Consider the following 27903-nt stretch of genomic DNA (forward strand, 5'->3'; position numbering starts at 1 on the left):
TCCCAGAAAGAAACCCAGGACCCATTAGAAGTCTATTTTAAAAATGGACTCCCTGTTTTTCCCCAGACCCTTCCCCCAAGTCCCTGGTAAACATGAATCTATTCTTATGTCTCTGGGGGAGTTGCCTGTTCTGAACACTTCATATAAATGGGATCTCACTTAAAAAATATTTATTGTATTTTTTGGGCGGTGCCTGTGGCTCAATGGAGCAGGGCACTGACCCCATATGCTGGAGGTGGCGGGTTCAAATCCAGCCCTGGCCAAAAACTGCAAAAAAAAAAAAAAAAAAAAAAAATATATATATATATATACACACACACACACATATATATATATTTATTTATTGTATTTTCTATGGATGCCAGTTCTTACGCTAGGTGAGAATCACAAACTTGGGTAAAATCTGTGCCTGCCTTTGTAGTGCAACAATAAACATTTGCTAAGCACCCGAATCCCAGAGTTTTCTCTTGGAAACAAAAGCCACACTCATAGTAGGTGGCGAAGGCCCTTTGGACTAGTGATAAACTCGTGCCAAGAGACCCATCGTTTCCCACAGGCTGAACCCAGTGAGGTAGATGCTGCCTCATGTGCTGATCGGGCCTTCGCTCCTGTTTCATCAAGTACCCATAGCTGACCTGACCTTTTCAAAAGACACCTTCTTTGGTAAAAATTCAGAAGTTCAGGTTGTTTTTTTTTTTTTTAAATGTATGCATCCAAATTGTCTTTTTCAATCCATCAAGATTAAAGGAATACTCCTCCTAGGTTTCCAATAAAGTATTTGAGATGTTCCTGTGCCATGACGACTGTATTTGGCACATGCAAGGGGTGGGGGTGTATGCTGAGGTCTCTCTACAGATCTTGAAAAGCAGATTAGCCTTTGGAAGATGGCATTAGTAGAGCTGGCACGCCCTGGAGGACAGCAGCCATGTGTCATTCATCTGAAGTGTAGGAAAAGCACTTGACGAGATGGGGAATTCCAGTTTCAGTCAAAATGACAAAGCAGTGGTCTCACAAAGTAAGATTTTAACTAAGAAACCTAGAACCTATATAACTCTAGAAGACTACTCACAGATGGTAGCAGGGCCCCTGGGGAGTTGCAACTGTCTAGAAATAGACCAGACAGGACCTCTGGAGAACAGGTCTCTGTGGTAAACAAGGAGTCAAAGCTCCCTAAGGTGAACACTGAACCTTAAGTGAGCAGCTGTCTCCCCATCTACATAGGGGGAGTGAGAAAACAAACTGAACGGCCTAGTGTGTACGTCATCAATCTCTTGTGAGTTTGGTTTGTGGGAGCTAGTCCCAGAAAATCTTTATTAACTGGCAAAATTGAGTTTCTGATCTGGAGAGGTAGAAATTAAGGAACAGGATGACCTACCGAAGCACAAAGCTAGAGAATAGAGGTTTGAGGAATATGAAAATCATGGTTAAACATATGAGGTCCTGTCATTTAAGGAGAATTCAACCAGCTAACATGTAAGGCAGGCACCACCAAGTACTTAACAACACAGGCTTTGGAGCCAAACTCTTTGGCTCTAACACTTACTAAGTACATGACCTTGGACAACTTACTTAGCTTCCATGTGACTCAATTTCATAAACAGTAAAATGAAGTAATTTTATGAAGATTTAATGAGGTTCGGCACCTGTAGCTCAAGCGGCTAAGACGCCAGCCATGTACCAGAGCTGGTGGGTTCGAACCCAGCCCAGGCCTGCCAAACAACAGTGACAACTACAACCAAAAAATAGCTGGGCATTGTGGCGGGTGCCTGTAGTCCCAGCTACTTGGGAGACTGAGGCAAGAGAATCACTTAAGCCCAAGAGTTTACTATGTCCACAGAAGGTGACAGAGTAAGACTCGGTCTCAAAAAAAAAAAAAAAAAAAGGAAGGAAAGAAATGTTGTCTCAGTAGTCAATGTGTTCTTCTTTTGTTTGTTTTTGTTTTTTTGAGATAAAGTCTTATTCTGTGCCCTGGGTAGAGTGCTGCGGCATCCTAGCTCACAGCAACCTCAAATTCTTGCACCAAAGTGATCCTCCTGCCTCAGCCTCCTGAGTAGCTGGGACCACAGGCACCTGCCACAATGCCCAGAGCTAGTTTGTCTATTTTTAGTGGAGACAGGGGTCTCGCTTTTGCTCAGGCTGGTCTGAAACCTCCTGAGCTCAGGTGATTCACCCACCTCTGCCTCCCAGAGTGCTTGGACTACAGGTGTGAGCCACCGGACCCAGCCCATCAAGGTGTTTTTCACATAAAACTAAATTTGTTTGCACTGCCATTCAACTAACACATGTTTTTCTGAGTACTTATGTTGACAACACCTGTTAGTCTATGAGGGTATAAAGGGGTCCCTGCTCTCCAGAAGCCTAACATCTAATTGGGAGGAGAGGATTAGAAAACCACATAGTTAACTGATGATGCAAACATGTTTGTTAGATTTAGGCCAGCCAGCCCTTTGGTGTTCGATCTTTTATTAAATAGCCACAAACAAGAGAAGGGACTGAGAAATCATACATGGAATCCATTCTACGGACACGAGGAGCTTGTCGGTAAACTAAAATCAGTTGTGCTCTCTCACTCTCCCGCTCAGTCTCTCTCACTGCCATCCCCTTCAGGGTACAGTCAAGTGTTTGACAGCTTGGGGACCCTTAGGCCTCCAGTTCTCAGGCTCATATTTTGGCTGCCCGTGGTAGCTGCTGGTGAAGGCACCCTCCACGTTACAAGTTCATACTGCATTCCTTGGCAGACCTGCCCACTCTTCATCTCCAATTACTGCTTTAATGCCTATTTCCCTCCCATTTATGAGTCCACTGACGGTAAAGACAGTAGGCTTTGTTCGTATCATCCGGCAACCTCCATCACCATGACACTTTCTGTGACATTTTAACTACAGTCCTGGGCTTCTTTCAGGTCTGGTTGCTACATTTTAAGTATAACACTCTGGTGTAAAATGTTAAGTAGGGGAGGGAAGCCCCCAGGGTCTGCCTTGCATTGTGTGGACAACCCTCCAGGGGCAGGGAACATCAAGAGCCTCCATTCACATCCTAACAGTCCCAGTTTACTGACTGCTCTGTTGCCTCAAGAAATTCATAGCACCTTCAGGCAGGGGAACAACAGCGTGGCATTTATTGAAATCTACATCTGGTAGCAATTTGTCCAACAGCAACCAGGTTTCCCGCCATACTTCTCTTGAGTAAAATAATCCACAGGGGCCAGTAACGTCCCGCAACTGTTCATTTGTGTAAGGCCTGTATTGTGTCGTTTACGTTCCTAATTACAGATCTGGGTCTATCAACAAGTTTAATCACGGCAGATAATTTTTTTTTGACTGCTGAGGACGCTAAGGCAACTGTCCTGGGGCAGAGACGCTGACACGGAGCCTGGCCATCTGAGCTGAAAGACAAGCCTCACATGACCTCAGGCTCCTGGCTCCCAGGTTCACAGTTGGTCAGCCGAAGCTGCCAAAGCATTGCTCTTCCCACCCAGAGAGGTGGCCTCGCGATGGTGCACAGAACTTTGGAGGAAGGAGTAGCCAAGTCTTAACCTAGAATGAGACTTCTGTGCACTCTGGAGAACGGAAGAAGCACTATGCTCTGATCTTAGAGACACTGCTTTCTTTAAGATGCCAGCAGTGTGGGAGCCTATGAAGCCCGTTTGCTAAAAGACTCCATGAATAAAGAATTCTTTTCTGGGTTCAGGGTGCTGGCAGGCTCGAACCTGGCCCGGGCCTGCTAAACAACGACAACAACAAAAATATAGCTGGCGTTGTGGTAGGTGCCTATAGTCCCTGCTACTTGGGGCCCTGAGGCAAGAGAATCGCTTACGCCCAAGAGTTTGAGGTTGCTGTGAGCTGCCACACGACGGCACTCTACCGAGGGTGACGTAGTGAGACTCTGTCTCAAACAAATAAACAAAAAAATAAAATAAAATAAAAAAGAATTCTTTTCTTTTTTGGCACTTGTAGGTAGGGGAAAAGGTAGGGTAAATCTAGAAAGCATGGTGAGACAAGCTTAAGGGTAAACCTGAGGACTGGAATGCCATGCTTTGCACTCAACTCCTTAATATGAATGGCTCATAGAAAAGTGGAATTGTCTGACAGGAACATAGAATGGACTTAGAATGAATATCGATCATGTGTATCAAATACCTACCCACACACATCCACCCTTGCCTTTAGGAGAGACTCTTCCCCTTACCTCTCCAACCATGTGGTTCTGAGGAAGGCTGCCAATCACCACACTCTGCCCTGGCCCCACCTGGCCAATCACAGCAGCCCTTCTCTTCCTATTGCAAACAGTCCCGAGAAGGCCTGTGACCAGGCATGGCCAATCACAGTCGTTATCTGCGATTTTCCTTTTGGTGCCAGTTGGAAAGATTTCTTACTGGGATTTGGGACCACGTTCTCTCCTTACATAGGGGCAAAAAGTACATGTTGGCAGTAAGAGAGAAAGAACAGAGATAAGGACGAAAGACAACCACGGTCTTGACAGTAAATCTAGAAGGCTTGGGGCCAGGATTTCATGACCTGGTTTCATGAAGCAATACTAAAACCAGTTCAAGTGTTTGGTTTCTATGATTTATAACCAGGATACAGACAGCTACAGAAGTTTTTTCATTGAAAATGATTACTATGATGATCAACTGAATAAATGCAAGTAAATATACTCTGAAAAATATGCGTCAGATACTGATGGCATGTGATATGTTATGAGTGGCAGATGGGCATTAGAAAATACCCATAACCCAATGTTAGGCAGTGAATTTTAGAAAACTTTTTATTATGGAGAACTTTTTTTTTTTTGTGGTTTTTGGCCGGGGCTGGGTTTGAACCCGCCACCTGCGGCATATGGGACCGGCGCCCTACTCACTGAGCCACAGGCGCCGCCTTATTATGGAGAACTTTAAAGATAGACAGATGGAATGGTCTGATGCTTCTCGTTCCTTGCTGGCCCCAGTAACCAGAAACTCGTGGCCCAGTACAGGAGAAGAGTAGTTTTAACCGACTCCCCACTTAGCGCATAGTGGGCACACCGTGGCTATTCTGTGATTCCAGGCCTGAGCAGTCCCCTGACTTCCTGGAATTAGAGGTAGGGCCCTGGCAATGGGTGGAATCTTATAGGAGTCAAACGTCAGGAGTTCATAAGTTCAGCATCATTGGGCTTGCTGTCTGCTCAGACGTCACGACTCATTCACGATGTCTTAACATTGTCCTTGGATGTGTATTTTGTCATGTTAGGTATCAACTCTATTAGTGCCAAAAATAAACCATCTGCAGAAAAGCTTTGAATTTTACCACCAAGTTTCCCGGATGGGCTAAATTAAGGGGTTTCTTCTCTTTTATAATCCACAAAACAAATTATACTCCTATAAGGAAATAGTCTCCTGATACACTAAATTCAGGGTGTAGATAAGGAAAATGATCACAATCATAAAGTTGAGGCATGAAGGACTTCCTCTACCATTACCACAGAGTGTCAGATTGGAAGAGACACAGTAACCCCTAACCCAACTGAATCAGCTTTTTGATGCAGGGGTGGCCTAAAGGCTAGTCTTTTTACAAAAGCATCCCAGTGATTCTGAGGGGCAGCCAAGGCTGAGAACCACTGCTCTACCCCAGCCAATGCTTTCACTTAGCAAACGAGGATGCTGAGACCCAGAGGTTTAAGACTCTGACCACGTCAAACATCTGGGGTCAGAACACAGGTTGCTGGGATCCATCCTATTTTTCAAGTAAATAACTAGGTCACCCTATTGTGCTCTCTTTAAACAGCCTATATATGCATGACACATAAGAATTTTTAGAAGTGAAGTAGAGAAATAAACCATCAGGAAAGAAGAATCCATATAAGTCATAAACATAAGATGTTTAACCTAATTGTTGATCAGGAAAACTCCAAATAAAAGCCTAATGTAATACTGTTACACATTTAACAGATTGGCAAAAATTTAAAAAGGTGACAGTATCTAGATTTTGGCAAGGATATGGAGACACAGAAATTCCCATATACTACTGGTAACCGTGTAAACTGGTAAATTACTTTGGAAGACAGTCTGTCACAATTTAATAAAGTTAAAGATGCATATTTTCTAGGCGTTCTCAATGGAAGTGGTATCACCACCACCCAAGGAATAAAAATTGGTGGCCCGGCAGCTCCTGTAGCTCAGTGGGTAGGGCTCTGGCCACATACACCAAGGCTGGCGGGTTTGAACCTGGCCCGGGCCAGCTAAAACAACAATGGCAACTACAACCAAAAAATAGCTGGGCATTGTGGTGGGCGCCTGTAGTCCCAGCTACTTGGGAGATCAAGGCAGGAGAACTGCTTAAAGCCCAAGAGTTTAAGGTTGCTGTGAGCTGTGACACCACAGCACTCTACCAAGAGCGACATAGTGAGAATCTGTCAAAAAAAAAAAAAAAGAAGAAAAAAAGAAACTTGAAATAATTATCTCTAACAAGTTGGTTCTGAATTTATGCTTTAAAATACCAATTCAATGCTTTGAGCTGAAGTTAGATCAGAATAACAAATGTTGTATGTGTCTTTTAAGGAAATGAAATATTTTAAAGATGCCCTTTAAAGTCAAATTTCTTTTGTTTTAATAAAATGCTAGGCAGGATTAGGTATAGACTCTTCCAAAGAGGATTAAAGTTGAATAAACACAAATACTTAAGTTAGCAACAAATTAAAACAAAAACACTCCCACAGTAATTTACCTATTTGTAATTAGGAAATCAATAATTTTGTCCTGCAACAATAAGATATAGCTATATCTAGCTTAACTTAAAAAAAAAAAAAAAAAAACCAAACAGGTGTACAAAAGTAAGTCGGGGTCAACTCTTAATATCTCTTTATTATTTAGGAAAAAGTAAAGGCCAGGAAGAAAGAAGCTATCTGTTACCCGCTCCTTTCTCAATGGTAAGTCTGGATTTGGAATCACAAGTTAATTACTGAGTAAAATCTCATTCCCACAGATTTCATTAGAAGTCAGTTTAAGAGTAAGGAATCACAGTGATGCTGGCTGACCAGGCCCCAGGATGGTACAGCGGTTTCCAAACCATGCCTTGGAAATTGTTCAATATGAAAGTAGACGAGAGATCCTCTCTATAAAGCAGGATGCACCTATATCACCCTAAACCCCTCTTCCTCTCTGCCGCCAGCCTTATGAAGTGTACTGTAAACCTTGAGATGTAGATAAAAACTGAGCACAGAGAAGTTTAACAATGTCTGATCAATTTAAATCAACTCACTTCCCTGAGTCTCAACAACCTCACTCGTAAAATAGGATTATATCTATCTCATAACAATCTCATGGGCATCAAAAGGGTAGGTACAAAAGTGCCTAAAAATCATAGAAAATAGAATCAGAACCTTTGGAGTTTTCTTGATATAAGATCATATTGTCAGCAGAGAGCGGCAGTTTGACCTCTTCTTTCCCCCTTTGGACATCCTGCAAATCCTTCTCTGGCGAGGAGCAATATGCTGAATACAAGTGATGATGGTGGACAACCCTGTCTGGTCCCCCCAGGTCTAAGTGGGAATACTTTCAGTTTTTCCCTATTGGTTATGATGTTGGCTGTGGGTATGTTGTACACACTGTCTGGGTAATGGACACACAACTTTGACTCAAAGGATACAAAAGCAATTTATGTAACCAAAATGTTTGTACTCCCATAATATTCTAAAATAATTTTTTTTTTTTTTTTGAGACAGTCTCACTATGTTGCCCTCAGTAGAGTGCTGTGATGTCACAGCTCACAACAACCTCAAACTCTTGGGCTTAAGCGATTCTCTTGCCTCAGCCTCCCAAGTAGCTGGGACGAAAGGCACCCACCACAATGCCCAGCTATTGCTGCAGTTGCCATTGGTTAGCTGTCTAGGCTGGGTTCAAACCTGCCAACCTCGGTGTATGTGGCTGCGTAAAATAAATTTTTTTTAAAAAAAGATAATGTAATTGACATTAGTTGTTCTACCTATCTTGGTACTTTAGAGATCTTGAATGCTCTTGTGCTCTGGACCATTCTGGAATGCCTCTCCTTGTTCTCCTCTCCTCCACTTGGAGTTCAACCTTCAAGGCTTGGCTCAGAGCGTGACCCTCACCCGGAGCCCCCTCTTGAACCAGATGCTCCCGAAGCCCTGCAGAACTTATTGACACACATACACCCTCCCTCTGGTCTTCGTTACTCTTCCATCCTACCTCCCCAGCCATGGTGGCCTAGCTTGTGCCTCTTTGATTCCCACACCACTAGCAACTTAACAAAGGGTCAATAATTGTTGACTGCTAGAAGCCATGATAAAATAGTAGTATCATTTAATTTTAAAAAATACCTATCTTACATTGTTTCCTCCCTGCTCCCCCATAGCTGAGAAGCAAGATAGATAACTAAGAGCTTAGAACCAAAAATCAATTTTACAATCTCAAAATATGGAAACCCCCCAAATTCAACACATAGCAGTTGTTATGTTTGCAAGTGAGAAGGATCAGCTGTAAAAATACAGCCTTTAGGGGTGAACTATAAGAACACCTCCCGGGGAAGCTGCCACTGCCCACGTGAGGTCAGGAAGTGGGCTCCACGGCATCCCGGTCAGGGGTTCTCCACTTCTGATTCTAAGAATTCCTTCAGTTTTTACTTTCTCCCTCACAGACTAGATCTTGAAACCCCCCCCCCTTACCCATCAAATACACTAATTTATCTTATTAATAACTCAAAGGGATTCATAACTGTGAATCAGAGCTTCTGACAGAGTTTGGCAGTATGCCATTCCACTCAGAGACAACAGAATTTGGTTAAAAAAAAATCTTGATGGTTTAGTTGCTCAATGTAATCTTAAGTCTTACATGATTTATGATTGGCTTTTCAAAATACTGGAGAGACTTCACAGTCCCATTCCTATTTCCTCAAAGCCTCTGGCATTGGGAACCTAGGGTCTTAAAGGGTAGGAACTGGGCTGGTTGGCTCTAGGGCTGTCCCATCAGACCAGCATGTACAAGAGACACCCAGAGAAGAACCTCAGTTGGAAGAGGCCTGCCTGGAGCAACAGGACCTCTGGGAGCATGTTCATTGCCTCATGGAATATTAATGGTCTCCTCATTTAGAGAAAAGGACAAGGGTGACCAGGGAGTTGAAGATACTTAAGTTTGTGGGCCGCAGTGGCTCACACCCGTAATCCCAGCACTGTGGGAGGCTGAGGAGAGAAAATTGTTTGAGCTCAGGAGTTTAAGACTTGCCTGAGCGAGACTGAGACCCCTGACTCATTAAAAAAAAAAAACAAAAACAAACAAACAAAAAACCCAGCCGGGTGCCATGGCGAGTACCTGTAATCTCAGCGGCTTCCGGAGGCTGAGGCAGCAGGATGCCCACAGCCGGAGTCTGAGGTTGCAGTGAGCTATGTCTCCACTGCACTCTGCTCAGGGCATAGGGTGGGATTCTGTCTCAAAAAAAAAAAAAAAAAAAAGAAAGAAAAAAGCAAGGAAATTAAAAAAAAAAAAAAAAAAGATAGTTAAGTTTACCACGGGACTAGGGTTTACTTTCATTGTTCTCTGATGATGACAGTCTGGTTTACATGGAAGAATGTCCATATTCTTTGCAGATGTGTGCTAAAATTTTAGGGGTGAGGTGTTATTGTATATGGAACTTGCTTTCAAATGGTTCAGCAAAAGAGAAAATTCCCGAGCGTGTATGTGATGCCATGCTAAGGGAGGGGTGTGCTGCATTCACGCTTTCAGAGAAAGAGATAAACCAAGTGTGGCAATTGTTAATTGTGAATCCAATTAACATATTGGATATGGGAAGTGTATGGGTATACAGCGTACCTTGCATTCAAATTTTCTGTTATGTTTGAGAATTTTCAAACAAAAAATCTTGGAGGTGGGGAAGAGAAAGAATCCTGCTCTAAAGAGGGAAATTTAAAAAAATGCAGGTCAGGGCGGCGCCTGTGGCTCAATCGGTAAGGCGCCGGCCCCATATACCTAGGGCGGCGGGTTCAAACCCGGCCCCGGCTGAACTGCAACCAAAAAATAGCCGGGTGTTGTGGCGGGTGCCTGTAGTCCCAGCTACTCGGGAGGCTGAGGCAAGAGAATCGCTTAAGCCCAGAAGTTGGAGGTTGCTGTGAGCTGTGTGAGGCCACGGCACTCTACCGAGGGCCATAAAGTGAGACTCTGTCTGTACAAAAAAAAAAAAAAAAAATTCAGGTCAATTCAGGTTGAGATTTGGACCTTCCAAATACCTGCTTAAACTTACAAAAATAAATGGCAAAGCACTCTCGCTCCCCCTTGGCCTCTATCCGTGGTGTCTCCTCTGTGGCTGCAGTTGATTTTAATATTCTCTTTCTTCCCAAAAAGCACTCAAGGGAGGCATTTGGCTGGTGGGCCCTTTCCTTATTTCTCCCCAGGATTTCCAGGCGATCCTTAGTGCAAGAAAGGGTTAAACAAGATGAGCAGAGACTAAGGCTTTCAAAACCTGAAGCACAATAAAGACGGGAGAGTCCTTGTCATTCTCTACATGAGCTAACATCCTATGACAGCCTGCCAAAGACAGAAAACCAGTCTCTCTGAGGCAGAGAGAGCCAGAGGGAGGGAGGGGAAAAGGTGAAGTGCCCCGACGTCCATAAGGGCTACACGTTTCCTTGCCTTCAGTGTAAACATCATGTTGATACATAATTCACGCAGCGTACAATTCATTCATTTAAAATGCACAATTCAATGGTTTTGATATTTTCACGGTTGTGCAACTGTTATGACCAAGATTAGAACATTTTATCACCTCAATAAGGAAACTCCCCGCCTCATAAGCAGCCATCCTCATTTTGCCCTAAGCCCCCAGCTCCCAGTCATTCATCTGCTGACTCTGCAGACTTTAAAATTCTGGGTATTTCAAATATGAAATTCTACAATGAAATCCTACAGTATATGCGGTCTCCCGTGACCGGCTTCTTTCATGCAGCATAATGTTTTCGACATTCATCCACACTGCAACACGTATTAGTTCTTTTTTTTGTTGCTGAACGTTCCATTAATATTCCAGTGTAATATGCACACTTCATTCAACCATTCCTCAGGTAGTGGCCATGGGTCATTCCCACTTTGCACCTACCATGACTCAATAGTGGTGTAAGGAGCACTGACATCCGAGTCCACGAGTGCATGTTTTCACCTCTGTCGGCTATACAGCTAGAAGTCCTCAGACACATGGCAATTGTCTTTAACTTTTTTTTTTTTTTTTGTAGAGACAGAGTCTCACTTTATGGCCCTCAGTAGAGTGCCGTGGCCTCACACAGCTCACAGCAACCTCCAACTCCTGGGCTTAAGCGATTCTCTTGCCTCAGCCTCCCGAGTAGCTGACTACAGGCACCTGCCACAACGCCCGGCTATTTTTTTGTTGCAGTTCAGCCGGGGTTGGGTTTGAACCCGCCACCCTCGGTATATGGGGCCGGCGCCCTACTCACTGAGCCACAGGTACCACCCTGTCTTTAACTTCTTAAGGAAATGCTAAACTATTTTCCAAAGTGGCTGCACAATTTTACAATACCACTAAACAGGGCACAAGAGTTCCAATTTCTCTACATCCCTCTCACTATGTGTTATGGTCTTTTTTGGTGATAGCCATCTTACTGGGTAGTTTTTTTTTTTTGTTTGTTTGAGACAGAGTCTCACTATGTTGCCCTCAGTAGAGTGCTGTGACGTCACAGCTCACAGCAACCTCAAACTCTCGGGCTTAAGCAATTTTCTTGCCTCAGCCTCCCAAGTAGCTGGGACTACAGGCGCCTACCACAATGCCCAGCTATTTTTCGGTTGCAGTCATCATTGTTGTGTAACTGGCCTGGGCCGGGTTCGAACCCGCCAGCTTCGGCGTATGAGGCTGGCACCTCAACCACTGTGCTACAGGTGCTGAGCCTCTCAAAGTAGTTTTGATTTGCATATCCCTGATGGCTAATGATGCTGAGAATGTTTTCTTGTGATTATTGCACATCTGCGTATCTCCTTTGGAAAAATGTTTATTCAAATTCACTGTCCATTTGTAATTAAGTTATATGTCTTTATGTTATTGAGTTGTAAAAGTTCCCTATCTATTCTGGATACTAGTTTTTATCAGGTATGTGTTCTGCAAATAGCTGTTTCCTCTCATTCTGTGGCCTGCCTTTTCGCAGTTCTAAATTTCAGATTAATATGAAGGTACAAACGATCGGGTTACAATATTTGCATCTGTTAGCAAGGTCCTTGTTGTGGTTGCGCCCTCCCCCTAGGTGTGCCATATACCCTTACATTGTGTCCATTACCTTTGAAGTACAAAGCTTAAAATTTTGAAGTAGTCCAACTTGTCTGTTTTTCCTTTTGTTAGGTGTTTTTTTATTCAGTGCTCACAGTAATTGTTAGGCATAAGAATCATTAATCCCAGTCTACAATATGATAAAAATAAAGCCCAGTGAAGTTAAGTAAATTACCCAAAGTCTCACACAGGGCACACGGTCCTGCCTGGCACAGCCTACACAGTGGAACACAGTAAACCGTCTTCCCTCTGTAGTAGAACCTCCGTAGTTGGCCACCTCCGTAAGTTGACCTAGTTTTCACAGGCTGCACATGCACATATCAGCACAGTAGGCCGGTTGCTTATGCTGACAACCTCCTTATGCTGCCCCGTTTGTTACAGTTCTTGGTGGTCAGCTCACGGAGGTTCTATTGTATGTTGGAACCAGGTTATGAACTCAAACCTTCTAACCAGGCCAGAGTTCTGGCTACTCACACACACACACTCTTGAGTATTATAGTGTAACACGGCTGATTTTTAAAGAAACTCCTCAGACATTAAACATTCCACCTTCTAAAAATGTTGCCATTCCTTAAAATGAGGGGGCTTTGGAGCTCATCTTTGAAAGCTAGAGTGAGAGGTGGTGAGTGGTATATTTCAGGAACATCTGAATGACGGCCAGGAAAGACTTGAGTTTATTAAGAAAGCCAAAGTCCTGGGGGCCAAATCTGTGGAATGAGGCAAGTAACCAGGCTGGATTATACTATTGGGGATATAATAATGTACCTCTGCTCACACACCAAGTATGAGAGGAAAGAATGTGTCCAAAAATGTTTCTAGCAATGGCAGCTAAATATAAGAGATACCAAAAAGTATTTATGAAATATATAAAAGGTAATCACTGTGATATATTTTTAAAGATTTTAATATAAAAATAAGACCATCTTTGGGCGGCGCCTGTGGCTCAGTCGGTAAGGCGCCGGCCCCATATGCCGAGGGTGGCGGGTTCAAACCCAGCCCTGGCCAAACTGCAACAAAAAATAAAAATAGCTGGGCGTTGTGGCGGGCGCCTGTAGTCCCAGCTACTCGGGAGGCTGAGGCAAGAGAATCGCTTAAGCCCAAGAGTTGGAGTTTGCTGTGAGCTGTGTGAGGCCACGGCACTCTACCGAGGGCCATAAAGTGAGACTCTGTCTCTACAAAAAAAAAAAAAAAAAAAAAAAGACCATCTTTTTCCTTCTTAGTTATACTTAGCATATTTGAATAAAAATTGCTGAATTAGTAAAGCTAAAAAGGATTTCACATATGGTCCCATCCACTCATTTTCAGGAGGGGAACATGCACAAAACCCTCACGTTCTCATCTGCGGTTACTCGAGAGAACATGTGAGAACCAGGACTACTTGGTTCCCTATTCCATTTCTTTCTTTCTTTTTTTTTTTTTTTTTTTTGAGACAGAGCCTCAAGCTGTCGCCCTGGGTAGAGTGCCGTAACATCACAGCTCACAGCAACCTCCAACTCCTGGGCTCAAGCGATTCTCCTGCCTCCGCCTCCAAGTAGCTGGGACTACAGGCGCCCGCCACAACACCCAGCTATTTTTTTTATTGCAGCTGTCATTGTTGTTTGGCAGCCTGGGCTGGATTAGAACCCGCCAGCTCAGGTGTATGTGGCTGGCACCTTAGCCGCTTAAGCCACAGGTGCCGAGCCGCCCATTCCATTTCTTTTATTTATGTATTTATTTATTTATTTTTTGTAGAGACAGAGTTTCCCTTTATTGCTCTCGGTAGAGTACCGTGGCGTCACACAGCTCACAGCAACCTCCAACTCCTGGGCCTAGGCGATTCTCCTGCCTCAGCCTCCCGAGCAGCTGGGACTACAGGCGCCCGCCACAACACCCGGCTATTTTTTTGTTGCAGTTTGGCCGGGGCTGGGTTTGAACCCGCCACCCTCGGTATATGGGGCCGGCGCCTTACCGACTGAGCCACAGGTGCCGCCCTGCCGCCCCCATTTCTTAATATTAGCTGTCTCTGCTTTTAGCATTCATGATCTTTCCCGTTCTTTTCCCCACAGACCTCCTGGTGGATTATGCCATCTAAGACTCCTTTTCTGAAGGATGGGGCACTCTGCCCAAACTTCATTGTCCAGTGCCCAGTTGGATCCTTCCCTAATGCCAACTTATCTAAACATTTCAAATCCATGTAGATAACTCTGACAGCAAATATAAGGGACACATTTCATAAAGTGAGTTCTAAATGAGATACTGCCAAGCTCTATTTAAAAAACCAGGATCTGGTTTCCAATCTAAGAATTAAATGGCTTTCTGCCTGTCCCTCTGCCTCTCCTCCCTCACTCAGGAGAGAGGGCCAAGGCTGTACCTTAAGGGGTTGCTTCATAAGAAAAAATCAAGGCAGGGCACAGTCCCAGGACAGCTAGTGCAGTTTGCAAGTTAGTTAGCAGAAGGCCCTGGGAAAAGGGAACTGGCTTCATGATCAGGCTAGCTCCATCCCCAGAGCCATTTCTCTCCATTAGAAACAGGTCTGAGTGCTGACATGGGGATTTCCCACAGCTTTGACAGGCCTCTAAAGGCATATTTGTCATCAGAGGCTCTTGATGAAGCTGTACATAAATATCTGACTGTTGTTAAATAAAAAACAAAACAAAAATATATTCCACAGGAACAAAATCAAAACCAGCTGTGAGGGGGAGAGGCCAAAACCCAGTGTAAGTGCAAAAGGCTCAGCAGAAACACTTGTTAATTGTGTTATTTACTTTGCTGAATAGTAAATTGCTGTGCCAATGAAGTCATATCACATGACCATAATGTTTTTCATATGACTCTCCTGCTATGAAAGAAATGGGCAATTTCTTTTCTAGAATTCTGAGTTCTATAGTGGATGAGTCAGAATCTGAATTTTATTTTGGAATCAACCCATCAGCTCAGCCCTGTTCATTTCTGCTGGCCTGTTTATGATTTTACAGTCTATAGTTGTTACTAAACTTTTTTTTTTTTTTTTTAGAGACAGAGTCTCACTTTATCACCCTCAGTAGATAAGAGTGCTGTAGCATCACAGCTCACAGCAACCTCCAGCTCTTGGGCTTAAGCGATTCTCTTGCCTCAGCTGGGACTATAGGTGCCTGCCACAATGCCTGGCTATTTTTTTGTTGCAGTTTGGCAGGGGCTGGGTTCGGACCTGCCACCCTTGGTATACGGGGCCAGCGCCCTACCCACTCAGCCACAAGCGCCGCCCACTAAACTTTCTTTTTTAATGACTATTCATCAATCCCCCAAATCTGCAGAAACCAAGTTCTGTTTAGCAAAACTTAAAATGCAAATTATAAATGGAGCCCTGTAACTGCAGCCCTGAAATCATAACTACATGGTGCAGCAGCCAGTACTGATCACAGTCAAGGCAAGGGAATAAAATGTAGCCTAAAATTAGTCCTGGAATCAGGGAACTCAAAAATTTTCATGAATAAAGTGAGGTATTTTAGAGAAATTGGGTTATGGGGTTTGGGAATTTGAATTTCTCAAGGATATACCAGTATAACTTGTTTTATTAACCCTTTTATGAATCAGTCTTCTGTTTAGTTAGATTGAATTTGAAAATATTTTGGCATTTCTCATAGCACCATGTCGAACCCACAGTTAGAACAAAATATATACACGTGGACTGATAGCTTATTCTATTCACAGGATTTAAAAAAAACCCTAAGAGAATATAAGTCATACTAGATTTTATGAAACACGGCTAAGGCAATGCATGTATGATTTAGACTGAGCCTTTCTTCAACAAATGCAACAATTTAAAAAATACTTGGTGAGAGGGCAGCACCTGTGGCTCAGTGAGTAGGGTACCGGCCCCAAATACCAAGGGTGGTGGGTTGGAACCTGGCCCCAAACTGCAACAACAACAACAACAAAATACTTGGTGAGAACCTCAACAGTTCCGTGGGTTCTAAATAGTATAAAAAGAAGGCAAGGAGGAACAGGAAGTCAGGGTCAGTCTCCTAGTATCCAAAACCCATCTCAATAAGAGCCGTAAAAGTAAAGGACAGAACTTTATCCAAAATTTCCTAACTCACATGGCAACATTTTAAGAAGGTAAGAAGTTGGGTAGGCCCTTTAGTCCTTGGGGGTCTTCTAATCCTACATGGGCAGAATGAAGCTATAATTTGGTGGCCAGAGGGATTATATACACAGAATATGGGTAGCTGTCCAAGGGCACCTTCACTATGAAATAGAACATTAGCAAAGGCAAATGGTATTTATGTGGTATTTAAAATTTTTAATCTATAACTTGAGATCAAATTAATTTGCCATACACACTTATCAATTATTATTATACTCTAGCTCTCTAGCCTCTCATTGTGTTAAATGGAAGAGGATAATTCTCCTTTATTGGGCAAAATCAGCTTACCATTGCTGTTCTTTTTCTCCAAGCTCCATCTCCATCCCACCTCCAACGCCATCCAGTCATTCTCATTGACACTTATCCCCTCACCTCAAAATCATCACTACCCAGGACAAACTCATCTTTGTAAGTCTGGGCCCCAGTCCCCACTCTGTACCTTGTACCCTGACTTTTCCTCCGAAAAAAAACTCACTCGGTAATTTGCCACTAGTCTCAGTAGCAATACAATTACATGAGTAACTGAGATTAAAATTACTATCATCATTTTGGGATATCTGATGATGGATGGGGGATGGGTACAAAAAATTGGGTGGCGAACAACAGCGAGGGGGGAGGAGCAAGATGGTGGCCAAGTAACAGCTTCCTTGCAAATGGGTACAGTGAGACTGGGGAGAAAAGACTACAGGCATCTCTGGCTGGTGGGATCTGCCCAGAAATATCCCTTTGGGGACACAGGTAGTCAGCAAGAGACTCCTGGACCCCATGAGGAGGACAAAAGCAGTGAAGAACTGGCAAGTGATTGTGTGTGTTCGTTCGGTCTGATCCCACCAGCAGCTGTAAGTACAGCAACAGTGAGATTGCGAACTGGAAAGGCCTTATCTGTGAGCTGTTTTGTTTTTTCTTGATTTTGAATTACCTTGGGAGAACTTGGGCAAGAGTGCAGAGGACTTCACACCTTGTCTAGGGCCCTGGACTGCGCCACTGAGCCAGAGCTAATAGTGTTTGGCTGTGGGCCACGTGGAGCCATTGTGGAAGAACTGCCCCGGCAAGCTCGGCCCTCAGGGTCGCAGAGTGAGGATCGGGCAGGAGACCTTGGGTGAGTAATCTAGTGACTAAGCAGCCTAAAGGCAGGGACTGAGATGCCTTACAGCCTTGGCCCTCAGGGGCATAGAGTGAGACTGCTTTTGGCACACTGGGTTAGTGGACAGCCACTTCAGGAGTGATCCCAGTGAAAAGTGCTTTCCTGGGAAAGCTTCTGCTTAGCCAAGGTTAACAGTTTAAAGTGTCTTTTAAGTGGGCTGAGAAATTTAGGGTCTCCACCCTGCAGGGTTCGAGAAATCAGCAGAGGCCTCCAGTCTCCATCTCGTACAGCTATGTCAGCATTGTGATTAACATCTCATACCCCAGAAGATCACCTGTTGCCCAGACCATATTCAACAAGATACATTTCAACATTTTCCCTCTAGATTTTTCTTTTCTTTCTTCATTTTTCTAGTTTAAATATAATTTTCCATTGTTGCCTTCTTTAACAATTAGAACTTCATTTTTCCTAAGGTTTCTGCCCCTATTATTTGGTTCCCCCCCCCCCGCAGTGTTATCCCATAAGATTTTCTGTTTGCTTGTTTTGGTTTGATTTATAGCATTTTTGCCTTTCCTCTCTACTTGGTGGAGGTGGGGTATTGTGTTTGAACAAGCTGGCAAAGAGCTGCTGACCTCAAGGGAACCACCCAACCCAACACCCCCAGGGGTAGGGAACTTTTAAGGTTGGGTCAAAGTACCCTACTATACACCTGTATGCTCCTGTCTCCCTCTTTCTGTGCCTCTCTTTGTTAATATTCCCTTTTACTCACCCCCTCTCCTTTCTCCTTTTTTCTTTTCTTTCTTCCTTTTTTTTTTAAATCTTTTTTCCCTTCTTGCTCTTCAATCTTCTTATCCTTCTGGTCCTGTACCAAAAGGACTCATTGAAACACTAGGCCAGAGGCATGGTAACTTAAAGAGCAAGAGGAAGTGAAAGGAAAATCAGGGCAAGAAAACCGATAAAAGAAAACACTCATGAGGAAGAATAAGCAGAAAAATCCTGGCAACATGAAAAACCAGTCCAAAGCAATCCCCTCAAGGAGGAGAGGTAGCTACTGCAGGGGATTCCACCTATAAAGAAATGTTAGAAAGGACAGAAAGGGAATTTAGAATACAGATGATGAAAGCAATGAAGGAAATGATGGAAACAATAAAGGAAACTGCTGATAAAGTGGAAAATAACCAAAAGGAAACTCAAAAACAGAATCAAGTAAGAGACAAATGATATGAAGACTATAGAAAGGATATAGTAGAGCTGAAGGAACTGAAGTGGTCAATTAGGGAACTTAAAGATGCAATAGGAAACATCAATGACAGATTAGACCATGCAGAAGAAAGAATATCAGAGGTAGAGGACAAAGCTCTTGAGATTACTCAGATAGTTAAAGAGGCAGAAAAGAAGAGAAAGAAAGCAGAACGTTCACTGACAGAATTATGGGACTTTATTAAGTGTTCAAACATACAAGTTATAGGTATCTCAGAAGTGGAAGAAGAATGCCCCAGGGCGATGCTGCAAAGGCAGTTCTAAGAGGGAAATTTATAGCACTGCAAGCCTTCCTCAAGAAAACGGAAAAAAAGTTAATAACTTAATGGGACATCTCAAGCAACTGGAGAAGGAAGAACACTCCAAACCCAAACCCAGCAGAAGAAAAGAAATAACCAAAATTAGAGCAGAAATAAATGAAATTGAAAACAAAAGAATTATACAACAGATCAATAAATGCAAAAATTGGTTTTTTGAAAGGATCAATAAAATAGATAAACCTTTGGCCAACCTAACCAGGAAAAAAAGAGTAAAATCTCTGATTTCATCAATCAGAAATGGTAAAGATGAAATAACAACAGACCCCTCAGAAATTCAAAAAATCCTTAACGAATACAAGAAACTCTACTCTCAGAAATATGAAAATCTGAAAGAAATCGACCAATACCTGCAAGTACGCCACCTACCGAGACTTAGCCAGAAGGAAGTGGAAATGTTGAACAGGCCTATATCAAGTTCTGAAATAGTATCAACTGTACAAAATCTCCCCTAAAAAGAAAAGCCCAGGATCAGATGGCCTTATGTCAGAATTCTACCAAACCTTTAAAGAATTCTACCAAACCTTTAAAGAACTAGTACCTATACTACTAAACCTCTTCCAAAACATAGAAAAAGAAGGAATATTACCCAACACATTCTACGAAGCAAACATCACCTTGATCCCCAAACCAGGGAAAGACCCAACAAGAAAAGAAAATTATAGACCCGTATCACTAATGAATATTGATGCTAAAATACTCAATAAGATCCAACAACACATAAAAAAAATTATACACCACGACCAAGTGGGATTTATCCCAGGGTCTCAAGGCTGGTTCAATATACATAAATCTATAAATGTAATTCAGCACATAAACAAACTAAAAAATAAGGACCATATGATTCTTTCAATTGATGCAGAAAAAGCTTTTGATAATATTCAGCATCCCTTTTTGATCAGAATACTTAAGAAAATTGGTATAGAAGGGACATTTCTTAAACTAATAGAGGCCATCTACAGCAAACCCACAGCCAATATCGTATTGAATGGAGTTAAATTGAAATCATTTCCACTTAGATCAGGAACCAGGCAAGGTTGCCCATTGTCTCCTTTGCTCTTTAACACTGAAATGGAAGTTTTAGCCATTGCAATTAGGGAAGAAAAGGCGTCAAGCGTATCCACATAGGGTCAGAAGAGATCAAACTTTCAGTCTTCACAGATAATATGATCATATATCTGGAAACCACTAGGGATTCTACTACAAAACTTTTAGAAGGGATCAAGGAATACAGCAATGTCTCAGGCTACAAAATCAACACCCATAAATCTGTAGCCTTTATATATACCACAATAACCAAGCTGAACAGTCAAGGACTCTATTCCTTTCACAGTAGTGCCAAAGAAGATGAAATATTTGGGAGTATACCTAACAAAGGATGTGAAAGATCTCTACAAAGAGAACTATGAAACTTTAAGAAAATAAATAGCTGTAGATGTTAACAAATGGAAAAACATACCATGCTTATGGCTGGGAAGAATCAACATTGTTAAAATGTCCATACTACCCAAAGCAATATACAATTTTAATGCAATCCCTATTAAAGCTCCATTGTCATATTTTAAAGATCTTGAAAAAAGAATACTTCGTTTTATATGGAATCAGAAAAAACCTCGAATAGCCAAAACATTACTCAGCAATAAAAACACAGCAGGAGGAATCACGCTACCAGACCTGAGACTGTACTATAAATCGATAGTGATCAAAACAGCATGGTACTGGTACAAAAACAGAGAAGTAGATGTCTGGAACAGAATAGAGAACCAAGAGATGAATCCAGCTACTTACTGTTATTTGATCTTTGACAAGCTAATTAAAAACATTCAGTGGGGAAAAGATTCCCTATTTAACAAATGGTGCTGGGTAAACTGGCTGGCAACCTGTAGAAGAATGAAACTGGACCCACACCTTTCACCATTAACTAAGACAGACTCTCACTGGATAAAAGATTTAAACTTAAGACATGAAACTATAAAAATACTTGAAGAAAGTGCAGGGAAAACTCTTGAAGGAATCAGCCTGGGTGAATATTTTATGAGGACGACTCCCCAGGCAATTGAAGCAGTATCAAAAATACACTACTGGGACCTGATCAAACTAAAAAGCTTCTGCACAGCCAAGAACATAGTAAGGAAAGCAAGCAGACAGCCCTCAGAATGGGAGAAAATATTTGCAGGTTATACCACCGATAAAGGTCTAATAACCAGAATCCACAGAGAACTCAAACGTATTAGCAAGAAAAGAACACGTGATCCCACCTCAGGGTGAGCAAAGGACTTGAAGAGAAACTTCTCTAAAGACGACAGATGCACGATCTACAAACACATGAAAAAAAGCTCATCATCCTTAATCATCAGAGAAATGCAAATCAAAACTACTTGAGATATCACCTAATCCCAGTAAGAGTAGCCCACATAACAAAATCCCCAAACCAGAGTTGTTGGCGTGGAGGTGGAGAAAAGGGCACACTTCTACACTGCTGGTGGGAATGCCCACTAATACGTTCCTTCTGGAAGGATGTTTGGAGAATAGAGACCTAAAAACACACCTGCCATTCAATCCTATAATTCCTTTACTACCCTGTTTCCCCGAAAATAAGACAGTGTCTTATTTTAAGGGGTGCTCCCAAAGATGCGCTAGGTCGTATTTTCAGGGGACGTCTTATCTTTCCTGTAAGTAGGTCTTAATTTTGGAGGATGTCTTACTTTCGGGGAAACAGGGTAGGTTTATACCCAGAAGACCAGAAATCACAATATAACAAAGACATCTGTACCAGGATGTTTATTGCAGCCCAATTAATAATTGCTAAGTAATGGAAGAAGCCCAAGTGCCCATCGACCCACGAATGGACTAGCAAATTGTGGTCCATATATACCATAGAATATTATGCAGCCTTAAAGAAAGATGGAGACTTTACCTCTTTCATGTTTATGTGGATGGAGCTGGAACATATTCTTCTTAGCAAAGTATCTCAGGAATGGAAGAAAATGTACTCAAGGTACTCAGCTCTACTATGAAGCTAAATTATAGCTTTCACATGAAGGCTATAACCCAACTATGGCACAAGACTATGGGGAAAGGGCCAAGGAAGGGGAAGGGAGGGGGGAGGTATTGGTGGAGAGAGGGTAATGGGTGAGGCCACACCTAGGGTGCATCTTAGAATGGGTACAGGCGAAACTTATTAAATGCAGAATACAAATGCCTACATACACTCACTAAGAAAATGCCATGAAGGCTACGTTGAACAGTTTGATGAGAATATTTCAGATTGTGTATGAATCCAGCACATTGTACCCCTTGATTACACTGATGTACACAGCTATGATTTAACAATAAAAAAAAAAAATGCCCCAGGGGAATGGAAGCCATACTAGAGCATATTATAAATGAAAATTTCCCAAATATCACCAAAGATTCTGACACACTCCTTTTGGAGGGATATTGGACCCCAGCTCACCTCAACTCTAACAGAGCTTCTCCAAGAAGCTCTCCACATTGTGACGAACCTATCCGAAGTCAAGACAAAAGAAAAGATTCTTCAAGCTGCCAGGAGTAAGTGCCAGTTGATCTACAGGGGCAAATCCATCAGACTTCTCTAATGAAACTTTTCAAGCAAGAAGACAATGGTCATCTATTTCATCTACTTAAACAGAACTATTTTCATCCCAGAATTCTATATCCTGCTAAGCTAAGCTTTAAAATTGACAGAGAAATCAAATCATTTACTGATATGCAAATTTTGAGGCAATTCGCCACAACAAGACCAGCTCTACAGGAAATACTTCAGCCTGTTCTACACACTGACCATCACAATGGATCAAAAGCAAAGTAAGAATTCATTAATTAAAGGACAGAACCTAACTTCCACAATGATGCAAAAGATAAAACTAAGCAATGGACTCTGACAAAATAAGACGAATAGAACACTACTACCACACTTATCAATTATCTCAATAAATGTTTATGGTTTGAATTCCCCACTGAAGAGACATAGATTGGCTGACTGGATTAAAAAACACAAGCCATCCATTTGCTGTCTGCAGGAAACACACCTAGCTTCAAAAGACAAATTGAAACTCCGAGTTAAGGCTTGGAAGACAATTTTTCAGGCAAACGGAATTCAGAAGAAAAGAGGAGTTGTAATCTTATTTTCAGATACATGTGAATTTAAAGCAACTAACATCAAAAAAGACAAAGATGGTCACTTCATATTGGTCAAGGGAAAAATACAACAAGACGACGTTTCAATTCAATATTTATGCACCCAATTTAAATGCTCCCAGATTCTTGAAACAGACCTTACTCGGTCTGAACAATATGATATCCTGTAACACCATCATAAGAGGGGACTTTAACACTCCTCTTACAGAGCAGGATAGATCCTCTAAACAGAAATTAAACAAAGATATAAGGGACTTAAATGAAACTCTACAACAACTGGGCTTGATGGACGCATATAGAACACTCCACCCACAGATAAAGAATATACATTCTTCTCATCGCCTCATGGAACATTCTCCAAAATTGGTCATATCCTAGGACACAAAAGAAACCTCAACAGAATCAAAAGAACTGAAAGTTTACCTTGCATCTTCTCAGACCACAAGGCACTAAAGGTAGAACTCAACTCCAACAAAAACATTCAACCCCATGGGAAGGCATGGAAATTAAACAACCTTCTGTTGAATGACAGTTGGGTGAAGAAATAAAAGAGGAAATCATTAACTTCCTTGAGCATAACAACAATGAAGACACAAGCTACCAAAACCTGTGGGATACTGCAAAAGCATTTGAGAGGAAAATTTATCATTTTAGATGCCTGTCTTGGAAAAACAGAAATAAACTCACAAGCCATCTTATGGAATTGGGAAAAGAAGAACAATCTAAGCCTAAATCCGGTAGAAGAAAAGAAATATCCAAAATTAAATCAGAGATCAATGAAATTGAAAACAAAAGAAATCATTCAGAAAATTAATGAAACAAGGAGTTGATTTTTTTGAAAAAAATAAATAAAATAGATAAACCTTTGGCCAGACTAAATAGAAATAGAAAAGTAAAATCTCTCGTAACCTCAATCAGAAATGATAAAGGGGAAATAACAACTGATGACACAGATATACAAGAGATCATGATTGAATACTATCAGAAACTCTATGCCCAGAAATTTGACAATGTGAAGGAAATGGATCAATATCTGGAATCACACCCTCTCCCTAGACTTAGCCAGGAAGAAATAGAGCTCCTGAACAGACCAATTTCACGTACTGAGATCAAAAAAACAATAAAAAAATCTTCCAACAAAAATATGCCCTGGTCCAAGTGGCTTCACACCAGAATTCTACCAAACCTTCAAAGAAGAGCTTATTCCCGTACCGCAGAAATTATTCCAAAAAATTGAGGAGGAAGGAATCTTCCCCAACACGTTCTACAAAGCAAACATCACCCTGATACCAAAACTAGGAAAAGACCCAACTGAAAAGGAGAATTTCAGACCAATTTCACTAATGAATATAGATGCAAAAATTCTCAAAAAATCCTAGCCAATAGATTACAGCTTATCATCAAAAAAGTCATATATCCCTTTCATCCCAGGGATGCAAGGCTAGTTTAACATACGCAAGTCCATAAACATTATCTACTATATTAACAGAAGCAAAAATAAAGACCATGTGATCTCTCATATAGATGCAGAAAAAGCATTCAATAAAATCCAGCATCCTTTTCTAATTAGAACACTGAAGAGTACAGGCATAGGTGGCACATTTCTTAAACTGATCGAAGCTATCTATGACAAACCCACAGCCCAGGCTGGTCTTGAACATCCAGCCTCAATAGATCCTTTAGCCTCAGTCTTCCAAAGTGCTGAGATTACAGGTGTGAGCCACTGTGCTCAGCCCCAACTTGTATTTTTAAAAGTACCCTATTTGTCCTTTAAAACTAACTGAAATACTTGTTCTGTTCCTTGAAATCTCTATTCTCCTGGGCAGAAGTAATTGCCTCTCGTGACTAAAACATTTTTGTAAGTGACTAAAACATTTTTGGTAATACAAGCATGCACTATAGATGAGAAGCCCATGTGGGTCAGTATCTCATCAACTTCTGGATTCAGGTGCAGTGCAGTCTTTGCTATTAAATTTTAAAATATGTTCAGTAAATTGTTCCAATATGTATTTTATAAACAAGATATATAATGATACTGTCATTTAATTATCTAGTCGAATCTTCTATAGTTACGATATTGATTGATGAAAACAGTTAATCCAAAAGTGAGAAATCAGCATCTTGGTTATATTGCTAAAATAAACAAACCTTTCCACATAGAATGCAGAATTTTATATTTTTACTTCTGAACATCTGTAAATGCATTGGGAGTCAGTACATAAAACACCACCTTCATACAAATGTGTATGTTTTTTGATATACATATTTTGCTTACACACACACAAATACACACAAATTTTCAAAGCAACACAAAATGATGTAGGCAGGATAAATTCTGTTCCTATGAGGTCCTCTAGTGACTATTGTATTTTAGACCTTATCTTAAAACATAGTCCTGTTTAGAGGTAAGAAGAATATAATAATCCTTTTCTGAGACTGAGGTTACAGACTCAAATATCTCTAAGGGTCATTAACTGGAGAGTATCACTTACGTGGGGAATATCACCTCAAGAATACCTCTGGGCAAGAAATGTCCAGCAGTGTTTGTCTCCAGGAAGGGAATTGTGGGAGCTGAGGGACAGGCAGGTATAGAAGGAAGATTTCCTTCTCACAGAGTATTTTTATACCTTTTGTATCAAGTGCACTATTTGCTTCTCAGCTCCAGTTAACCATCACTATTAAGGAATGCAGGTCTGGAATTGCTGGATCTAATTTTTTAAAGAAGTTGGAAATGAGAAAATTCAGACTTTTATGTAAAACTCATGATTTTAAATGTTGGCTTTCTTCAAAATTTAACACATAAGACAGGCCAAAAACAGTACACCTGCAAGCCATAGCTGGCTCATAGGCCAGCTAGTTTACCACTTTTTTTTTTTTTTTTTGTAGAGACAGAGTCTCACTGTACCGCCCTCGGGTAGAGTGCCGTGGCGTCACACGGCTCACAGCAACCTCTTAACTCTTGGGCTTACGCGATTCTCTTGCCTCAGCCTCCCGAGCAGCTGGGACTACAGGCGCCCGCCACAACGCCCGGGTATTTTTTGGTTACAGTTTGGCCGGGGCTGGGTTTGAACCCGCCACCCTCGGCATATAGGGCTGGCGCCCTACTCATTGAGCCACAGGCGCCACCCTAGTTTACCACTTCTAATCAAAAATCTGATGTGTGCCTTATGATTCCAAAACTCTAAATATAATTTAATGGAGGCAAATTTTAAAAAACCTCAGACTTATGGATGAAACCATATTCTCTTCTGCTCTACCATCTATTTAGAAAAGCTATTAATATTTGGCCAACTAAGACGCAAAATAATATCAGGTTTAAATCAAGGAATCTGCCCATTATCCTAGCATCTGTTCTGTTCTAAAGAGTGAAATATGGGGTTAATTTCAAGCTATAATTCTTCTGGCCAACTAAAGAGAAATATTTAAGTTATTTCAGCTAGGTAGCTAAGCTCCCCCAAGCCGTCTCACCAAATGATTGCATAGTTGCAAGCATCTGTAAGTTACTTATCCCAGACCATCAGGGAATACAGTGCTGCTCAACAGACAATATGACAGGCAATCAAAATAGTGTTCTGAACCCTGTTTGGGAACTTGACCAAAATTCTGGGGGTGGGGGAATCTCAAAGTATCTCAAAGTTCTGCAGAGATGCCATTTACCTCCTAAAAATGAAGATAAGAGATTCCCAGTGGTTCTAACTATTGGCCATAAGTGGAAAATTCAATCTGTTTAATACCCACAGGACATGAGAGCAAGTTAAAGAAGAACTGGCTTCAGTTCTAAGTCTGGAAGTAGAGATGTACTATCTTGCCTCCCTCATGTGCCTGAAAAACTTATTCCCCCATTGTCCACAACGATCCAGGGAGTTTGACTCTAATATTTCCACATGGCTTTCCTATACTCCAGGTTAGCTCTACCCACCCTGTTAGCAGCCCTTTCACCCCTGGCTGGTCCAGTATTGGGCCAGGCCATCTACTCACCGACTACCTGAGACCTCCCCCAGTGGTAAGGCTATACAAGCCAGGGTGGAAAGAACTGGAGGTTAATCAGTGAAGAAGGCACAGGCGATTTTGCAGGTGTGCCACCCTGCAGAACACAGGCAGCCCCGGTTTTCCTTATGTAGCCTACAGAGGCACAACGTAGGCCACGTTTCTCCAACCCACACCTTCATTTGGGTAACTAAGAGAAAAATGTTGATTTGATCTCATTTAAATCTCACTGACCCATTTTGAGGAATCGTGCATTTTGCCAAGTGACTTGAATAGCTCTACTACCATATGTGCCATACTCATTTCTAAGAGCACTAAGCATTTGAAAAAACAAAATGATAATCTACTTTTTAAAACTCAGCCTTTAAAAAAAGATGCAATGACCCAAGAAATTAAGATCTGCAGGATACTCTAGCTGAGAACGAATAACCCCCTCAGGTTGTGACTGGGGAAGCCATTTCATGATGGAGTTCAGGGGCCTAAGAAGTCTGATCAAATTGTGAAATACAAGCCAAGTTTGTTCCTTCTGAAGAACACAGCCCAGAGTCCAATCTGCTCTTTCATTTTTTTTGAGACAGAGACTCACTATGTTACCCTGGGTAGAGCAGTGGCATCACAGCTCACGGCAACCTCAAACTCTTGGGCTTAAGTGATTCTCTTCCTCAGCCTCCTAAGTACCTGGGACTACAGGCGCCCGCCATAATGCCTGGCTCGAACCCACCAGCTTCGGTGTATGTG

The 27903-nt window shown here is 41.9% G+C and overlaps 1 protein-coding gene across 3 annotated transcripts in view; it reads right to left on the reverse strand.

Moving 5' to 3' along the window:
• ATG7 (autophagy related 7) overlaps nucleotides 1–27903 on the reverse strand; it is a 273640-nt gene that overhangs the window by 97039 nt on the left and 148698 nt on the right. The window lies entirely within an intron of this gene.

Source organism: Nycticebus coucang, chromosome 8 (assembly GCF_027406575.1).
Source record: "Nycticebus coucang isolate mNycCou1 chromosome 8, mNycCou1.pri, whole genome shotgun sequence".
Classification (NCBI taxonomy): Eukaryota; Metazoa; Chordata; class Mammalia; order Primates; family Lorisidae; genus Nycticebus; species Nycticebus coucang.